Source organism: Nothobranchius furzeri, chromosome 6 (assembly GCF_043380555.1).
Source record: "Nothobranchius furzeri strain GRZ-AD chromosome 6, NfurGRZ-RIMD1, whole genome shotgun sequence".
Lineage (NCBI taxonomy): Eukaryota > Metazoa > Chordata > Actinopteri > Cyprinodontiformes > Nothobranchiidae > Nothobranchius > Nothobranchius furzeri.
The window spans coordinates 47,199,342-47,213,995 of NC_091746.1; positions in this window are offsets into that span (position 1 = coordinate 47,199,342).

Genomic DNA, 14,654 nt, shown 5'->3' on the forward strand with positions numbered 1-14,654 from the left:
TTTAGACAAACTATCAGAGTCCCAAAAAGAAAAACACCATTTGAAGTTGTGGAAGACTAAAGATATTTGGCCCTACAAAACGGCGACTGGTGTTCAGCACTTTCTCGTTTACCGTGACAATGTTTCATACCAGGGAGATGTGGCCTATAGAGATAATAGCCGTTGAGAGGGGTGAGAGTTCTGTGTTAGCGTTTAAAAGCTAGCTTGGTCTACAGATTTACTATTGCAGCTTAAAGTTCAATAGAGGTATAATAAATAAAGAGACTGCTTTCGAAGTGGAAAGCATTAAAGTGCCTGCATTGCTGCAGGCCCATTAGAACATGCAGATCACTGAAATATTAAACGCTTTGTTAAAAAGAAAACATCTGTAGTGTGATCTCTGATTGTGGGAGACAGTTCCAGAGGGAGGGAAGGCGGCTACACTGGTGAATCATGCATCAACCCAGGTTCTTGTTGGGTTATTTCTAAATAAAACCACCTTAAAGAGAAGTCAAATACACAGAGGATTAGAGCAATATTATTGTTCAGTTTTCTTTGCAAAGGGAGAAAGGTGAAGCAATGATTATACAGACCCGTAAGCGGTTCACACAGTCTCAGAGAACGTCCGTTCTCTCAGAACTTTTATTACACACACAAAAAAATGCATACACGTCACATCACATTCCTAAACTGCTCCGTAGACATTTAGGTGGAAAGCTGTTTAATGTAGGGAGTAAAAACAATGCCACATTTCCCTAATACAAAACCAGATGCATTCAGTCAACATTCTATTTCCCATGGGAGTATAACTGATAACACAGAACAGCGTGGTCTGAGGAAGGCCGTTTTCCTCCCTGTTGAGACGGGAAAGCTGGCAAAGGATAACACTTGCATTTTGATGAAGCAACAAGTGCTTTACTTATAAGGCAGCTATGATTTTAAGCTGTAATGTCAGCAAAAACAATTTTTCTCTATCAATTCTCATACCACTCGGTATGAGTGGCAGATAGAGGTTTCGTTTCATTTCGTTTTATTGAGATCCTCATTAGCTTCTGCCTAAGTGCAGATGCTAGTCTTCCTGGGGTCTCATACATTTTCATACAATTGTTTACATAAGATAATACCCTACACACACACACACACACACACACACACACACACACACACACACATCCCTAATTCACATAATACCAGTAGCTCAAGACGAAATCACATATCTGGAACAAAATTACACATATAAAGTTTAAACTAATATCGGGAAAGGAGTTAATCACACCAATAAAGATTGAAAATAAAATATAACAGAATGGTGACATAATGTCCATTGTTTCGTATCATAGTTCATCGATATCCAGTATTTGACCTCAAACCCAGATTCTCAATCCTTCGTTACAGAGTTCATAGTCACCATACAATTAAGTGTGTAAACAAAAACATTTTCTGTTTCTTCTGAAAAGAAATGTTAGTACTTTCAAAAATAAAAAATCTAGGTAATGCATTCCATGCAAGCATAGCTTTATAGTGAAAAGTTAGTTGAATTTGATTTGTTCTACTGCGTGGTAAAACACAATTCATCTCATTTTGTCACGTTGAGATGGTGGAGATGAAGGACCAAGTGTGGTGGAGCTGACCAGGAGGCAGGAATGCAGGCACGGATAAAGTAAAAATGGGTTTAATGACAGGATACGGCAGGAACAACATGACAAACAACAATGGACCAACAAGAACAATGAGACAAGGAGGGCTTATATAGACAGGGAGGAGCAATTAGGGAAACAGAAAGCAGGTGTGCGGAGTGAGCTGCTGGAGGAAAGGCAGGTGACAACAATTATCTGGACGGGGAAGAGAACCAGTGGAGGGCAGATAAACCTGACACTATATAAAACACAAAACTAAACCTAAAGACTAAGGGAAGAACTCACACAAACATATACACATACTGACACACACAAACTCATACACACATACAATGAACTGGGGAACAAGAGGCGGGGGCTACAACTAAGACACACAACAGAGATGCAGACAAAGGACACATGAGGGCGCCAAGAGAACACAAAAGGGAATCCAGAGAGGGATGGAGAAACATTAGGAGACACATGGGGAAAGATGCAGACAAAGGACACATGAGGGTGCTATGAGACACAAAAGGGGAATCTAAAGAGGGATGGAGGACATAAGGAGACACATGGGGAAGACACAGACGCAGACCATGACACATTTATCTGTTGTGTATTATAAGTATGATTATCTGAAAAAAACAATAATTTGCTATGTATAATTTTTGGTGTTTTTGTAATTATTATTTTCCTCACAGTTGTTACCAAGAAATACTTCAATCTACTCTTCACATCAAGCCAAGCAAGTTTTTCATGCATGGTTCCCACATTCGTTCTGTAAGGGCAGCCTAAAACAATACGAGCAGCTTTATTTTGTGCTACTTGTAGCTTATGCAAATTATTTTCACTTGTACTGGACCAAATAATAGATGCTTGATCTACACAAGAAAGCACTAATGATTGAACAAGGCATTTAAGTAAATATTGTGGTATAAATTTGCAACAAAATTTAATTATGCCCATAACTCTCCCCATTTTGCGTAAAACATAATTAATCTGGCTTGTCCATGATAATTTACAATCAACTATTACTCCCAGTAATTTTACTTCTTCTAGTTGTTCCATTACGTTGTTACTCAGGGTTAAATGTAACTTTGGCATCGTCTGTAAAGTATGTTTGGAGCCAACTACCATGCATTTAGTTTTTCCTGCATTAATCACTAATTTGTTAGCAGTTATCCACTGCTCGACTGTTCTTAACTCTTTATTTAATATTTCATTCAATGCACTCTCTGTATGTGCTGAAGCTAAAACAGTAATATCATCTGCATATACTGCTGTAGTCGCATATTGCAGCACCCACGGAAAATCATTTAAAAAAAAGAAAACAAAAGAGGTCCCAAACAACTTCCCTGTGGAACACCACATTCCATCAGACCCTTTTCAGAAAAACTGCCATTGAAATAAAATTGATATTCTCTGTCAGTAAGATAACTTTTAGTCCAGTTAAGAGCAGATGTATGAAATCCATAGTGTTTAAGTTTTTGTAGTAAAATATCATGATCTAAAACATCAAAAGCCGCACTTAAATCAAGAAATATAGAACCATTTAGCTTATTATTATCAATATTCTCTAAGCAATAATCAGTTATTTGAATAAGTGCTGTAGTGGTTGAGTGATTTGTTTTGTAAGCATGTTGATGTTTTGTGTTCAATTCATTTACCTCAAAATAATCTTGAATTTGGTCATATGCAATTTTTTCCATGATTTTACTTAAAGCTGGTAGCAAACTTATTGGTCGACTGTTTTGACCAGACAGTGGTTCTCTATTGTTCTTAATTAAAGGTATTATTTTTGCTGTTTTCCATTGAGATGGGAAAATACCTTGTTTAAAACTTCCATTCATTATATGAACAATAGGACATGAAATAAAATCTACCACCAACTTTAACAATTTAATATCAATATTATCAATGCCAGATGGTTTATTTTTACTTTTTAATATTATGTCCTTAACCTTGTCTTCAGTCACTTTATCAAATTGAAATTGGCAGTTTTTATTTAACATTATTTTTTGTTTAGTTTGTTGATAGGAAATTTTTTTGGTTTGACTATTTTCCATAGAATCTCGAAACAACTTAATTTTATTAGTTAAAAACTGGTTTAAATAATTAGCCATTTCTGTTGGTTTAGTGAGATAAGTTCCCCCTACATCCAAAAAAGTTGGAGCTGACCTATTATGCCTACCCATCATTTCATTCAATGTACCCCATAATCTTGCACTATCCGATTTTGCATTAGTTAGTCTTTTTTTGATAATACAATCAGTTTTTATGATTATTTAATTTAGTACTCTTTCCATTTATCTGGACTATTAGTTTTTACTGCTTCATTTTTAAGTTTATCCCTCTGCCTCATATAGTCTTTTAAATCTTTACCCAACCATGGAGCAGATACCCTTCTCACAGCTCGTTTCCTTATAGGAACATGTCTGTCTAACACCTTTGTTAATAATTCATTGAAAACTGCTACTGCTTGGCATGGATCATCTTCACTTAAAACCTGTGTCCAACTTATTTTCCTCACATCTTCTATGAAGTCATCTTCATTGAAATATTTAAACATCCGTCTGCAAACAAATAATTGGCCTTTTTAGGCATCTTTGTTTTCTTTGTTACCGCAATTAAATTATGGTCGCTACAGCCCACTGGAATCGAAACTGCTTTAGAACATAAATTTGCCATATTGGTAAAAATTAAGTCAATCAAAGTTGCGGAAAATTTGCCATTACTTTTGATCTGAATTCTAGTATCAGCCTGCACGAGTTGTGATAAATTAAAAATGTTGGTAAATGAAAACAATTTATTCCTCAATGGGCAATTTCCTGATTTCCAGTCTATATTAAAGTCACCTAGGAAAAAAATTTCTTCTTTCAGATCACATGCCTTATCCAACATACCTCCTATCTGATCCAAGTGGTATATAGGAGCATTTGGTGGTCTGTAACAACATCCAATAATGACAGCTTTTAAATGAGGAATCTGCAAATCTAACCATAGTGTCTCAACTTCAGTTACCATGAAATCTGTTCTTACTCTAACTGGAATATGATTTTGAACATAACAGGCCACACCTCCACCATACAAATTCTTATCTAGTCTATAAATATTATAGCCCCTAACCTCTACTACTTATTGATTGATTAATTGTGTCATCCAAATGTGTTTCTGATATTGCTAACACATGTAAATTATAACTTTGTAAAATTTCTTGAATATCTCCCACCTTATTTCTCAAACTGCACACATTCAAATGAGCTATTTTAAACCCCTTTTCCCGCAACCAAACATGATCTGTCATACAAAATCTAGAAGAAATTCCTGCCTGCAAAAATCAAACTGAGCTTCCTGTAACATTTTTATAGTTTTACCAAACACATTCATACTGTCATTCATCTCAAACTCAAACACTGTAATGAAATAAAACATTTTACATGCCAACTCTAGACACATAAATAACAAAATTATATAACTCTTATTATGCGGGCTATCATTTCCATCTTGCGATGTTATTTAATACTTATATAAAAATTTAACATGATCCTCACATAACCTAAACAGTAATCTCACAGTCCATCTTCACACTCGTTAAACTGTTTTTAATTGGTCTATATTATTCTCCATCCTTCTTCCCTGGTTCAATCTCCATCCTTCTTCCCTGGTTCAATCACAGTCTTGTAGTAAGCTTCAGCCTCACTCGGTTCATTGAACCTTTTTGTCTCATCTTTAAAAGTCTGAATCAGGGTAGCGGGATGAATCAGGCCATGTCTCACCTGAGCCTTCTTCAGCTTACTCCTTATTTCCCAGAAGCCAGCTCGTTTTTTCGCCATTTCACTGGTCAGATCTGGAAAAATCTTCAGCTTCATACCGCACAGTTGGAAAACATGTTCTTCTCTGGCCATCTTTATAATCTCCTCCTTTATTGTAAGCCTCCGCAGCCGCACCATCATCACTCTTCCTACTGCGTCTCTCCTAGGTCCAATCCAGTGCGCCATCTCCACTTCTGGCTCCCGCTTAAGTTTTCCTCTGAACAATTCTTTAAACAGCATGTCCATATAAGTAGTCAGGTTAGTTTTTCCAATGTCACCAGACAATCCAAACACACGAAGGTTATATTTGCGGCTCTGCATTTCAAGCCGCTCCGTCCTCTCTCTCAGCTCGGCGTTGGATTTGTTCAGCGTTGCATTCTCCGACTCCAACTTTGACATCCAACTGTCCAGTTTAGGTAAAGTCTCCCCACATCACCCAGTCTTCTCACACAAGTAGAAATATCATCCATAATCGCGTTCAGTTTATTAACCACAATGCTGATCTCTTCCTTTATGACAGAGCGTATCAACTCAGATATTTCTTTTCTGTCACCATGCGCACCTGCCATGTCTCCTTGTCCCAAGTACTGAAGCTCGTCGTCGTTTTCGTTTTGCTTGGATTGTTGCTTCACCTTCTTGGGGGGCATAATACTGCCAACTGCCACATATGTTGATTTCACCAACTAAAAACATTTATCTCAATCCAGCACCACAATATTGACAAATTTGTCAGAGCTTGGTGTTCACCTGTGCTCACCCGTGACTCATGGGCATGTCTCAGGACCAGAGGTAGTGGAGTTTAATGTGCAAGGAGTTCAGTTTAGATGGGAGCTTTGAAAGTTAGCAGGAAAACTTTAAATTGAATGTGTTGTGGAAAGGAAAGCCAGTGGGGTTGTTAAGGACAGAGGTGACATGTTCTCTGGTGAGGTTAGAAGATGTGCAGCTGAGCTCTGAATGTACAAGAGTTTAATGAGGAGTTTGTAGGGTAAACAATAGAAGATGCTGTTTAAATAGTCTAGTCGAAATGCATTGGTTAAAGTATCAGCTGAGCGATTTTGAGACAGAAGGCAGTTCTAGTGTAGTTGACATGTTCACGACACCATGGTTGTTAGCATGTGAGGAGGGGATTCGTATATTAAATGATACTTTAATGTATATTATGATACAAAGATGGTAAAATGATGTCAACCTGTGGGTTCCTCCAATAGATCCTATCATGAGAAACACATTTGAATAGGATCCCAGAAGGTAGGAGAGATCAATATGTTGGCTGAAGCTGTTGGATATGAGGAAGCATCCAGCCAAGCTGGAGAAAATATTTTTTAAATGTTCAAGATTACTTAGTCACTGCATGTTGTCATTTATTTCTAAGCTTGAAAATTTTGAATCACACAATTTTCGGTGTCAGGCTGGTTGCCAACTGCAAATGGACTGAAGCACTGATCGACACCGGACCTCAAACCTGTTGAGCTGCAGCTTCTGAGCCTTTGATGGGCTCCATGTTGTCTGAGGTGTAGGGACACAGTGAGAAGACCAACCAACTGTTGTTTCATGGTCAATTAATAAACATTTTAAAATTATTATTTCTGATCATGTTCAGTCACTCTGAGTTTTTCATGCATGCTGAACATGAAACGAGTCTCCTACACCTACCTCCTGCATTCGCTCTGATAAAAAATAACCGTCACCTTATCGTGGTGGAGGAGTTTGAGTGCCCTAATGGTCCTAGGAGCTATGTTGTCTGGGGCACGTTGCGCCCCTGGTAGGGTCTCTCATGACAAATTGGCCTTAGGTGAAGGGTGAGACAAAGAACGGTTCACAGGATCTTTCATGGAAGTAAATTCAAAGAGTCGGAGTAGCCGGCCCGGAGGGTTACCGGGGTCCCACCCTGGAGCCAGGCCTGGGGTTGGGGTCCGTGAGCGAGCGCCTGGTGACCAGGCTTTCGCCCATGGGGCCCGGCCGGGCCCAGCCCGAACCGGATACATGGGCTCATCCAACTGTGGACCCACCACCCGCAGGAGGAACATGAAGGGTCCGGTGCAATGTGGATCGGATGGCAGATCAAGGCGGGAGCCTTGGCGGTCCGATCCCCGGACAAGAAAATTGGTTTTTGGGACATGGAATGTAACCTCGCTGGCGGGGAAGGAGCAGGAGCTTGTGGCAGAGGTTGAGCGGTACCGGCTAGATATAGTCGGACTCACCTCGACACATAGCATTGGCTCTGGAACCCAAGTCCTTGAGAGGGGTTGGACACTCTCCTTTGCTGGAGTTGCTCCGGGTGAGAGGCGGAGGGCTGGGGTTGGCTTTTTGTTAGCCCCAAGACTCTCTGCCTGTGTGTTAGGGTTTACCCCGGGAGACGAGAGGGTAGCTTCCCTGCGCCTTCGGGTTGGGGAACGGGACCTGACTGTTGTTTGTGCTTATGGGCCAAATATCAGTTCAGAGTACCCACCATGTTTGGAGTCCCTGGGATGAGTGTTAGATAGTGCTCCATCAGGGGACTCCATTGTCCTGCTGGGGAACCTCAATGCTCACGTGGGCAATGACAGCTTGACCTGGAGGGGTGTGATTGGGAGGAACGGCCTGCCTGATCTGAACTCGAGTAGTGTTTTGTTATTGGACTTCTGTGCAAGCCGCAGTTTGTCCATAACGAACACCATGTTCGAACATAAGGATGCCCATCGGTACACTTGGTACCAGGGCAGCCTAGGTCGCAGGTCGATGATAGACTTTGTAGTCGTATCATCTGACCTGCGGCCGTATGTTTTGGACACCCAAGTGAAGAGAGGAGCGGAGCTGTCAACTGATCACCACCTGGTGGTGAGTTGGATCAGATGGCAGGGGAAGATGCCGCATGGACCTGGTAGACCCAAACGCATAGTATGGGTCTGCTGGGAACGCCTGGCAGAAGAACCTGTCAAGACGGTCTTCAACTCCCACCTCCGGCAGAGCTTTGACCGCGTCCCGAGAGCAGTGGGGGACATTGACTCCAAGTGGGCCTTGTTCCACTCTAGGGTTGTCACGGTAACCTGTATAGCGGTAAACCCCGGTAAAAAAGTTGACAATAAAAATAACTGTCCAGTTTTTAAAAAACTAAATTATCTCGGTGGGTTTACCGTGGCCGCGGTTTAGGCGCGGTGACCCTTACCAGCCACCGTCGCTTCTGCTGATGTTCCCGCGCAGACGCACTTTTTAGTTTGCAACCAAAACTTTGAAGCTGAAATAATGGCCGATGGAGGAGACGGCAGCGCCCAGGACATCCATCAGCCTTCAAAGAAGACTAAATCTGAAGAATGGGCATATTTTGGATTTCTGAAAATTGCTGAGGGACAGTTAATAGAAGACTGCTATCCCGTTTGCAGAACGTGCAGGGAAAAAGTGTCTGCAAAAGGCAGCAACACTTCGAATCGAATGGCACATCTGCGTGACCATCACCCACGTCTCTACAGCCAGTGCAAGGTAAGTTAACATTAGCATTTTAGCTTAAATGCATGACGTGAGGACTTTTGGTTGAGGGAGAATGCAACGAGTCACTATATACTGCAGCCGCAGCGTCCTCTGCCAGCATTTAAACCGTGTCACGGACACCCTGTTGCTGGATGAAGCATCTTATTTGTTGATGATGAAGAGAAATATACAATTAGTTCCTTGTCATTGATTTGTTTACTTATTCAATGCCATTTATACTTGAACATTTGGACTTGATTACATAGTGTAGTAGTTATTTTAGTAATTTGTTTTAAGTGGCTATTTATTTTAAATACATATTTTTTAAGGTTGACTTGTACAGTGCTCAAGTCAAGTGTGGACTGGAGTTTTAGATTTTCATTTTGATAATGAAGAAAACAAGTATATGAGAAAACAAGTGGTGTTTCTTTGATTTGTTTACATATTGTTTATGTTTTGAATGTTTGGATTTGTATAATTTAAACCTGCACTGACTACTGTAACATGTTCCAGAAAAAGAAGCTATTTGTTCCTTTACTTGTGAAAAGTTGCACTTTTGCTAAGGCTTTGTGTTATTTTAGGTTTAATAAACACTGTTAAACCTTTTCAAAACTATTTCAGTTTGTGTAGAACAGGACTATCAATGCTTTCTGAACATATGCAACACCGTTTAAAAAATACCGCGATAATACCGAAAACCGTGATAATTTTGGTCACAATAACCGTGAGGTTAAATTTTCATACCATGACAACCCTATTCCACTCTGCGATTGTTGAGGCGGTTGTTGCTAGCTGTGGTCGCAAGGTGGCCGGTGCCAGTCGTGGTGGCAACCCCCGTACCCGCTGGTGGACACCAGAGGTTCAGGGAGCCGTCAGGCTGAAGATGGAGGCCTACAGGGGATGGGTGGTCTGTGGGTCTCTTGAGGCAGCAGACAGGTACCGGATAGCCAAGTGGGGTGCAGCTGTGGCAGTTGCCGAGGCAAAATCTCGGGCGTGGGAGGAGTTTGGTGAGGCCATGGAGAAAGACTATCGATCGGCTCCCAAGAGGTTCTGGCAAACTGTCTGGCGCCTCAGGAGAGGAAGGCAGCAACTCGCTCACACTGTTTACAGTGGGGATGGGGAGCTGCTGACGTCAACTGGAGCTATAGTTGGACGGTGGAAGGAATACTTTGAGGAGCTCCTCAATCCCACCCATGCGCATTCCGAGGAGGAACCAGAGCCGGGAGACCTGGGGATGGACTGTCCAATCTCGGGGCAGAAGTTGCTGAGGTAGTCAAACAACTACACAGCAGCGGAGCCCCGGGGGCGGATGAGGTTCGTCCTGGGTATCTCAAGGCTATGGATTTGGCGTCAGGTGTCCGCCAAAACCCGTGCAAGCGTAGCCAAAACCCGTGCACGCGTATTGTCCACATCGCGCATGCGAATGGGACTCGTGCGTGGAGGTTACAACCTCACGAGTGAAAATTTACATGGCGAGGAGGTCATTTGTACACTGAGAGGGATCAAACTGTGTCTGTGAGCGCACAAGGATGTGCGCAAGTGACAAACCTGCGTGCGCGCGTTGGCCAACGAGCACACGGCAGAGGAAAACATGCGCGCGGCAGCCTCACTGCGCGTGTGGCAGCCTTTCTGCACGCTCGGTTTGTGATTCTGCTCCCTCGGCTGTTGGGAGTTTTGGCACTCTGGAGGCGTGGAAGAATTAAAGTGCCAGAAATTGAGCACTTGAACTTTCAATTTGAAAGCAGAATTTCATATCTAGAGACCTACTTTTTTATTTCAGAATAAGATTTTATATTATTGCTCTCAAAACTTGTAATGCTTGCACTCAAAATGTCTGCTCTCTTTCAAATTCACTCATTTCTCCTTCAAATCTTTGTTTCTGTGCTCAGATTTAACCTTCTTACACTGGTATTGTCTTCTCACGTGACAGCTTTTTTTCTGCACGGATCAAAACTCCTCCCACAAGTCTGTCCCCTGCTCTCACGGATTTCGTCTGCTCTGGCTCAAAATTTAGAAGTACAATCTCCTAGCAACCGCTCAGCCAATAGAAAGACTTGTGGGACTGGGCGAGAACAAACCTCTTTGGGGTGCGCTCGTTTTGACGCTCTGTGGATTTTCCTGTGTGGCTGCCGCATCTGCGCACTAACAGCCTGGCTAGTACCCGCCCTGATCTGGAGCGGGAGTTTCACCTGCACCAGCAAAATGGACCAGAAGCCGTAGAAGAAAAGCGTTTTTCTCACGCTGTAATGAACAAAATGGGTCATCAAAGTAAGAGAATGTTATTAAAAAGTAAACCTCGTTATAATTGAACGATGGAAATTTTTGACCAAAGCCGTAGAAGAAAAACGTTTTTGTTAGGGAAACACATTTTGACACAACACCTGCCTTGACTGGCGCATCAGCTAGCTTTCAATCTGTTGGTAGGTTTCTGAAAATAATAATGCTATGTTAAGTGTGTGTAATCCAATAGTCATTTCCCCCAAAAAATAACAATTTCTATTTTTGCTCAATTCCTGCCTCCTGCCATTTTATTTTGCACTTGCATTATTTCTTTTTGTAATCCTGTCGAACCTAGCCGCTGGTCTATATACATAATGATCCTAACTTACTAAGAGAGCTCCGGGAGTTGACGTCATTTCTCCCGGCATGCAACAGTTCAAATCGAAACGGCGCCATATTGGCATGCAGAAGCCGGCAGCTGGACTATTTATTATTGTCAGAAAACTCAATCAGACAGGAAATATGGTAGATTCCTGTTGTGCCCCAGGATGCCAGAACAGACACGGACGACATAAAGAATGAGCCATCTACAGGATTCCCCAAGATCCGGAGCGCTGCAAACGTTGGATCATTGTAATGAAACGCGCTACTGACCGGGCTAAAATGAAACTGTGAGATTCCGAGAGTAAAGGTTTTCACTTATGCAGCGACCACTTTATATCAGGTACTTAAACCAACATTTCCTCAATTGTGTATGGTATTTATTTTAAATGCTTTTATTATGATTCTTAGTGGGCTTCCTAAACTTATTTTGGCGTGGCTTTTTCTGTCTTATTACTCATAGCAACAAGTAAACATCACGTAAAACGTTGCCTTTTGATTTCTGCGTGCTGCTGTTTACGTGTTTTATGATCACAGCAATTAACCGGCTAAGCTGTATTTCATTTTTAAGCAATGGTTGATCAGCCCAGCACTCTATTTAAACTACTTGCATGTAAATCTGTTATTTGTCCATCCATCCATTTTCATCCGCTTATCTGGAGTCGGGTTGTGGGGGCAGTAGCGTCGTGAAGCCCAGACTTCCCTTTCCCCAGCCACCTGAGCCAGCTCCTCCGGGTAAATCCCAAGGGGTTCCCCGGCCAGGTCCGGTAAGAAGTCCGCTCCGACAGCTTCTGGCGTCGGAGCAGGCAGTAGCCTCGAGAGGCCCAGACTTCCCTCTCCCCAGCCACTTGGGCCAGCTCCTCTGGGGAAATCCCAATATTTTACATCTGTATTGGTCTATTCAGTGGTTAGAAATTAAATTATTCCAATGATGCTTTATTATTCATCTTAGAAAGAGGCTTTCTACAATTGACTGTATTTATTTTTTTTCATAGTGAAATTTAATTCTGAAATAATGTAAGCAGTATAGGCTACAACTAGGGCTGGGCAATATATAGATATTTTAAAATTATCATTATAATTTTAAACGAGAAACAAGGTGACTTTGTATTGATATAACTAGTCATGTCACATAAGCTAGCAACTAGCTTGCTCCGTCTCTAAGCGGTCATTTCATGTATTCTCACAAATCTGCTCAATCAGAAAACCTCTGGGTCAATGTTCTGCCCTAAACTTTGCATTTGACTTCATGGTTTTTAATTATTTAGGGATATTCGTTCATTTTTCATCAAGCCTGTTCACCGTGGTTACCAACGGAGTTTTTTTTACCCCTCCCTCCCTCGTGTAATTGGGAAACCACTACAGAGAGCCGGAGTGGCCAAATTACCTCAAACATGTTGTAATGGTTTCAACAGGAAACGTTAGGGTTAACATTTAATTTTGAAGGTGAGTTCAGCGCTAAAAGTTTTTCTGGTTCCGGTATTTGATGTTTTGCTATGGTCGGGGCTGAGCCGCGTGAGTTCGGAATAGAACGGGTGGTTTCTTGTTCACATGTGATTCCCAGGACTTCTCAGGAATGCGGAAATCCCCGAGCATGTGGGTGTCGGTAAAGACGCGCGGAAGAAGTCTGCAGTGTCCGCCTATGCTAAACTATAATTGCTCATCAAACCGCTGCACCAACACTAATAATCTGCTCTCCTCTAATCCTTCCTGCTTCAACGCTGTAGTGTCCTCTGCTGCAGACATGTCCTTATAACTGCTGCTACACACACACACACTGCTGTCCTCCTCTGCTGCAGAGAGGGAGACAGCAGCTCAGTGCTTCATGTGGGCTAAACAGCAACCAGGATGAAAAGTAATCGCACATGCGGAACCCCCCCGGTGTTTGATCCAACTCCCCAATCGGAGGCGGTAGGTGTGAGTTTCAGCTGCCAATTAGTCCATAGTGTCTGCTCGGCACCAGCCGGACCGAGGGAAGTAGTCTGAAAAAAGAAGTCTTCTCAGAACGAAGTACACACATGTGAGCCATATGTGAACAAAACATTTGGTTCCGAACGCGTCCATGCTGACCCAGATGTGAAAGCGGCTTAAGTGAGGGAAAATACTAATATGGGACGACTGTGGAAATAAGGAGTAAAATAGTTTAGTTTTGAAAATAGTTTCCAGCTCAAAACAGGAGACTTGACAGGTGTGATCCTGGAATTGTGGATGAAGTCTGTCAGTGAAGCTCTTGGGATCACAGCTCCACCTCTCAGTTCAGACTCCACAGAGCTCCTAGTGTGTGAGTTCTTGTTCTCTTCTGTACATGCAGACAGGGGCGGATTTAGCAATTTGGGGGCCCAAGGCGAACACAGACATGGGGCCCCTTACACTAAATTTTCGACAATCTTACCTTTAACTGGATTTGCGAAACTCCCCCCTCTTCTGACATGAGTTATTTTCCCTTTTTATTAGTCCTTCTCTTTTTTCCTGTTTTTCCCTCCCTTTGAGTGCCTTCAATATTTGCTCTGCTTTCTTCTTCCTGTCAGTGCTCCTGTGCTTTAGCCTTAGTTATTTTTTTCTATTTTCCATTTTGGTCTATGTTTTCCTCCCTTTAAACATTTTCCATTGTCTTTCCTTCCTACCTCCTTTTGATGTTTACATCAAAAAACGACGTCACTTTCAGAAGCGAAAATTAAAGCTTTTATGAAGCATGCTGCTTCTTTCTCTTGTTGGAGCCACTAGGATAACTTCATGTCATGCTTCATGTTTTGACTATCGCTTTGAGTTTGTTACGAACGCTCCCGCCTCTCTTCTTTTTCTTATTTGTGGTCTTATGGCACTTGGCAAAAAACAATTTGGCGCATTACCGCCAACAACTGGATTGGAGTGGAATGACAACCAATCACTTCCACTTTGTGCATCGCCGTCTTAATAACCCTCTTATGACCATAATTATAACAGGGCCGCCTGGTATTTTTTTAATCTTATGGCTGTAAAATTGTAATAAAAAGTGCAAAGTGTGTGTAACTCTCTCCTTTTTTCAGAACAACCTCAGCTTTTAGTGTATGGTTTGTATTTAGAATTTATTTCTATTAAAGCCTTTAAAAAATCAGCTTAAAAGTGAAAAAGGCAAAAAACGGATTTTATTTTTTTACAGTTATTACTGAACAGGAACTTCAAAATGACTGGGCAAACAATTTAAACTTTGAACTGAAATGCG